Source organism: Tenrec ecaudatus, chromosome 2 (assembly GCF_050624435.1).
Source record: "Tenrec ecaudatus isolate mTenEca1 chromosome 2, mTenEca1.hap1, whole genome shotgun sequence".
Classification (NCBI taxonomy): domain Eukaryota; kingdom Metazoa; phylum Chordata; class Mammalia; order Afrosoricida; family Tenrecidae; genus Tenrec; species Tenrec ecaudatus.
The window spans coordinates 61,864,116-61,870,115 of record NC_134531.1 but is presented as its reverse complement, the minus strand read 5'-3'; the positions used below and the strand labels follow the sequence as shown (position 1 = coordinate 61,870,115).

Here is a 6,000-nt window from a genome sequence, read left to right as displayed (position 1 = left end):
GAGGACAGCTACTTGTCCAAATGACTAGAAGAGATCCACATTTGTACTAATCCCAAAGAAAGGCGACCCAACAGAATGTGGGAATTATTGAACCATATTAATTAATATCACATGCAAAAATTCTGAAGAGCATTTAACAATAGCAGCAGTACATTGACAGGGAGCTGCCAGAAATTCAAGCAGGTTACAGAAGAGAAAGTGAAGCAAGGATATCATTTCTGTGGTCAGGTGGGTCTTGGCTCAAAGCAGAGGATATCAGAAAGATGTTGTGTTTTATGAAGTATGTAAAGGCATTCAAGTATGTGGATCATAACAGATTATGGATAGCATTGAGAAGATAGCAATTCCAGAACACGTTGGTGTGCTGTGAGGAGCCTGTACCTGGACAGAGAGGTCATTCAAACAGAGCAAGGGAACGCTGCAGGTGAAAATAAGGAAAGCTGGGTGTCTGCTTTGCATCTCTTCACGATACTTATTCAGTCTGCATGTTGAGTAAATCATCTGAGAATCATGCCTATAGAGATGGATTAACAATCGCTGCAAAAGCGGGCCCAACGATAACAGTACTTGTGAGGACAGCGGTGTTTTGTTCTGTTGTGCATAGGGTTGATACATGTTGTAAACAACTTGATGCCACCTGACAACAACAAAAGTGATGACGATTAAGTAGGTCCTTGTGGTACAGCATAGAGTTGCTGTGGGTCAGATGACCCTCAAGGGGTGGAATTGACACTTTGGCTTCAACAATCGGCCGAAACCTAAGAATAATGGTGTAGAACTGAGCGATGCTTTGTTGTGCTCCACATAAGGTTGAGGGGAATCAGAATTGACTTGATAGCACCTAGCAACAACAACTTTGACATTTAAAATACCTTTATTACCTGATATTAAAGAAGAAATAGTGGGAAAAATTTAAATTGAGAACCAAATAAAAATAATGTTACAAATCTAAATATAGTATATTCTGTCAAGACTGACAAATATAGGACAGATGGCATCACATCCATTACCAAAAGAACATTTTAGATCTACCTTGAGGTACAATGCTGTGTATGATAGGACTATATAAGTCTGCAAGGAAGACCAATGAGCACTATAATTCAAATTTATGCACCAATCACAAAAGTCAAAATGAAGAATTCTACAGATTTCTTCAATCTGAACTTGATCAATTATGCAACCAAAATATATAAATAATTAAAGAAGACTGAAAGACTACAGTTGGAGCCTCAGTAACTGGAAAGTATGACCTTGACGATAGGAATGAAGCTGATGATCCTGTTTCAGAGTTGCAAGACTTCTTCATTGCAAATACTTTGTCAACAATTTAAATGGTGACTATATGGATGGATCTCACCAGATGGAGTACACAGGAATAAATTGACTGTATCTGTGGAAAAAGACAATTCAGAAGCTCAGTATCATCAGCTAAAACAAGGATGGGGCCAACTGTGGAACAGACCATCAATTGCTCTTATGCAAGTTCAGACTGAAGCTTAAGAAAATTATAACAAGTGCACAGAAAACAAAGTAAGAGATTGTACAAGAATAAAATTTTTACATTGATCACTATTGAAAGATCAGGAGAGTTGTGGGATGACATCAAGAACATCATACATAAGAAAAGCAGGTCATTAAAAGTACAAGAAAGACAAAAATGCCTGTCAGAAGAGATGCTGGAACTTGCTCTTGATTGTAGAGCAGTTAAAACAAATAGAAGAAATGATGGAATTAAAGAACTGAGCTGAAAATTTGAAAACGCAGTTCAAGAAGACAAACGAAATCATTACAACGAAATGTGCAAACATCTGGAATTAGAAAACCAAAACAAAAGAACAGGCTCAACATGCCTCAAGAGGAAAGATCGGAAGAAAACTCATAAGCCTCAAGTGGAAATATGGAAGGATTCGATGGGCAAGACAAGATGGAAGGAATACGCAGCGTGACTGTACCAAAATGAAAAACAGAACCGCGTTCATCCACTCAAGAGGTCGCTCATGATCTACATGACCTATGGCATGGAAGGAAGAGGGCTTAGCTACACTAAATACATTACCATAAAGCAAGGCACCAGGAATTAGAGGAATGCCAATCCAATTGATGTAGTACTGGAAGCATTCACTAGTCCATGCCAAGAAATTTGGAAGACAGCTAGCTGGCTAGCTGGCTAAGAGATCCATATTTGCACCCATGCCAAAGTAGGAATGGGGGGAGGTCCATTTATTTTATTTACTTGTGTTTAAGTAATTTTTTTGGCGTTACTTCACATACCATAAAATTTAATTGTTCAATCATATTAAGAAAAGCACCACAATCAATTTCAGAATATTGTCTTCTCATGCTCATTGTTGTGAGCTACCCATCTCCCCACAACCTCCTCTGAAAAACCCCCAGATAATTACTAAGCCAGTTATTGTCTCTATAGATTTACCTCTCCTGGATTTTCTGTACAGAAAATCATACAAAATGCAAACAGAGAGCAAACAAGCAAAAGATCAACAAGGATGACTAGACAAAATAGAGAAAAAACTCAATAAAGATTAAAGCAGAAAATAACAAAAATGGAAACAACTTTAAAAGGGGTCAAAAGGGAGATCAGTAGGGGGAGAAATAAAGGATGTTGAGACAATTGGTTATACGTAGAAACAACTCCCAAATTATATTCCACCTTCCCCCATACACAAACATAAATGTAGATGGAATAAACCCTTAAATATAAAAGGTAAATATATACAATGTTTAAGTAGCAAATTAGGCAAATTAACCAAAACATAAATCATGTAACAAAATATGCAATTCTATTAACCATAAGAATATCTACCCTCAAAAGACATCATTTGAGAGTGAAAAGATAATTTATAATGAATGGAAAATACATATTCAACATATAACACTAATAATCAACTGAAGGCTAGTATACAGAGTATATTTTTCTTTTAAAAAACCCCCTAAATAAAAAAGGAGCCCTGATAGTATAATGGTTATGTGTTGGGCTGCTAGCATCATGGTTGGCAGTTCAAAACTGCCAGCCTCTCCTAGGCAGAAAGATGGGGCTTTCTACTCCTGTAGAGTTATAGTCTTCGAAGCTCATAAGGGCAGTTCTACCTTATCCTATAGAGTCTTTATGAGTCAGCATCGACTCAACAGCAGTGTGTCTGAGTATAAATCAATGAGAAATAAATAGACACTCTAAGAGAAAAAATTTTAAATACTTCACAAGAGAGGTATTCAGTCTTAATAATGATAATCTTTTTTAATTAGTCGGGATGGTACAAATCAAAATTACAATTTGATATTCACCCAATGAGTTGAGTTTTTAATTCTGATAAGCTTAGGGGTTGACAAGGATATAGAGTAAAGAGAACTTTACCCATTGTAAGAAAGATTATAACTTTGTATAAGCATTGTTAAAAATAATTTGATATTACCTAGCAAAATAAATATGTGCAAATCCTAAACTCAGCAATATACTCCAAGAAATTCTGAACATCTGCACTAAAAGATTCATGTAAGAATATCCCTAACAGCATTGTGCCTCACAGCTGTAATTGGTAAAAACCCAGATGTTCACAAGGAGAATAGTTAGGTTGTGGTATTTATACTATGGGATATTATACATGGGAGAAAATGAACAGACTTACCTTCCATGTGTCAGCATGATGACTCTCAAAGATATAATGATGATCCAAAGAAATATGTCGCTTAGACTACAGGCAGGCAGTATGATCCTTGGAATACAAGGGAATCTCAGAAAGTTAGTGAAACGATGGAATTAAAAGAGAATGGATTTTTTTTCCCATAGACTTTTAAAAACCCTTTTATATAAAGAAGCAGCCTTGGTGGTATAGTGGTTAGCTATTGGGCTACTAACCCAAAGATCAGCAGTTTGAAGCCACCAGTTGCTCCGATGGAAAGAGATGGAGCTCTCTACTCCTATAAAGAGTTATCGTCTCAGAAGCCTTTAGGGGCAATTCCACCCTGTTCTATAGTTTCGCTCTGAGTCAGAATTGACTTGAGAGTGAGTTTGGTTTGGGGTTTGTATATAAAAAAAAAATGCTGGCACAAGACTAAACTTGAGACGCTTAGGAGAAGCACATGTGAAGGACAGCAGGGGCGTGCTTACTCCAGATGGCGTTCCCCTTGCAGGAAGGAAAGGATGGGATAATTGGAGAGACTCGACAGCATCCCTTCAGATTCCAGGAACACTCTGCTGCATGTCTTGGGTACTGATTGCACATTTCATTATGATTTTTTAAAGTATACAGATTTGATTTACTTACTTTTATATGTGATATATTCCCCAGTTAAATACACACTAACTCTCCTCTGTGGCTTTGGCAAAGCTCCAATGACACAGAGACATAATATGCCAGGCATCTAAGATGTGCTCAATATGATAGGTGTCTAACTTTTAAAAACAGAATAAAATAACTCTTCTCTGAGACTGAGGATACAGGCAAGACAGGCAGGCGCAGAGGAGTCGGTTGCAGACTGCAGGGCATATTCTTATGGACCCCACATAAGGATGCAGAGACCCAGACTTTGGCTCCAGCTCCCTCCACTAGCCCTTGAGGAAGCTGCCAAGGGAAGCAAGCAGAAACACGTTCCAGAGTATGGCATGTTTATAACCTCTTGGCACCACACCAACCTCTTGACCACAGAAGCAGTCAGTCCAAATCCTTTTCTTCTTATCTACAAATAAGTCCCAAGACATTGTATACTTCCTGGGAGAAAGTATTGACTTTTCTAAGAAAAGCTAAGCCTCGTCCGCTCTGCCCCTGTTCTCCCAGCCCTGCCGAAATTTAGCAGAGAATGATGGGGCCACCAGAGGATGCTGATCCAGTTCACCATTGCCCATGAGCAGAGCATCTGAAAGACACTGGCTGAAGGTAAGGTCTCATGAGTGGCCCTTGAGAACTTTTAAATTTTACTTAGCATCGGCATCCCTGTTGTTGTTAGGTGCCATTGAGTAAGTTTGGATCCATAGCAGTCCTGTACATGACAGAACAAAACTGCCCAGTCCTGGACCATCCTCACAATTGTCCCTATGCTTGAGCCCATTGCTGCAGCCACAATGTCCATCCATCTCACTGAGGGGCTCTTTCACGGTGGTGTCTGGTAAGTGTTGGGCTGCTAACTGCAGGATCAGCTCTTTAAACTCACCAGTGGCTCTTGGGAAAAAGATGAGGCTATTGACTCCATTCCCTTAGAGATTTATAGTCTCAGAAGCAATTTGATGGCAAAGGGTTTGAGTGGTACAAATGGCTAACCTACTCAGTTGCTAACCCAAAGGTGGGCCACTCGAGTCTACGGAAGGTGCCTTGGAACAAAGGCCTAGTGACCTATTTCCAACATATGAGGCATTTAAACTTTCTGGAAGACAGTCTCCTCTGACAAACATCAGGTTGTCACTAATCGAATCCATTCACGGCAGTTGGGAACTTAACATGTGGCACGTGCAAGGTATGTGCTAGACACGTGGCAGCCATACAAAGGAAGAAGCCAGACCTCCTTGCCTGCCAGGCCCTTGGCACAGCCACTGTGCCAATCCATTTCATCAAGGGACTTTTTCGTTTCCACTGGCCTTTGACTTTACCAGGCATGATGTACATTTATAGAGACCAGTCTCCCCTGATAACATGTCTAAAGTACAGGAGAGAGTCTTGCCATCCGTGTTAGGCTTCTCTAGAGAAACAAGCAGTAAACCTACCTATCACACCATCCTTCTTTTTTAGGAGGAGTCTGGCCATACTTCTTCCAAAATAGATATGTTTGTTCTTTTTATAGTCTGCAGTGCTTTCAGTATTCTGTACCAACACCAGAATGCATATCCTGTGTCCCCAAAAATAAGACAGTGTCTTATATTAATTTTTGCTCCCAAAGATGCGCTAGGTCTTATTTTCAGGCGATGACTTATTTTTCCATGAAGAAGAATACAGTACACATTTATTGTTTTATTAAAAGAGACCTCGCACTGCCTGTCTGCTCCGGCTGCGCTGT

At 39.5% G+C, this 6,000-nt stretch overlaps 1 long non-coding RNA gene across 1 annotated transcript in view; it reads left to right on the top strand.

Annotated features, from left to right (window-relative positions):
• Nucleotides 1–4,715: 4,715 nt before the first annotated feature.
• Nucleotides 4,716–6,000, top strand: part of LOC142439018 (uncharacterized) — a 61,133-nt gene continuing 59,848 nt past the window's right edge. Inside the window, exon 1 of the long non-coding RNA XR_012782831.1 lies at nt 4,716–4,889. This is a non-coding gene — a long non-coding RNA (uncharacterized LOC142439018). The remainder of the gene's footprint in view (nt 4,890–6,000) is intronic.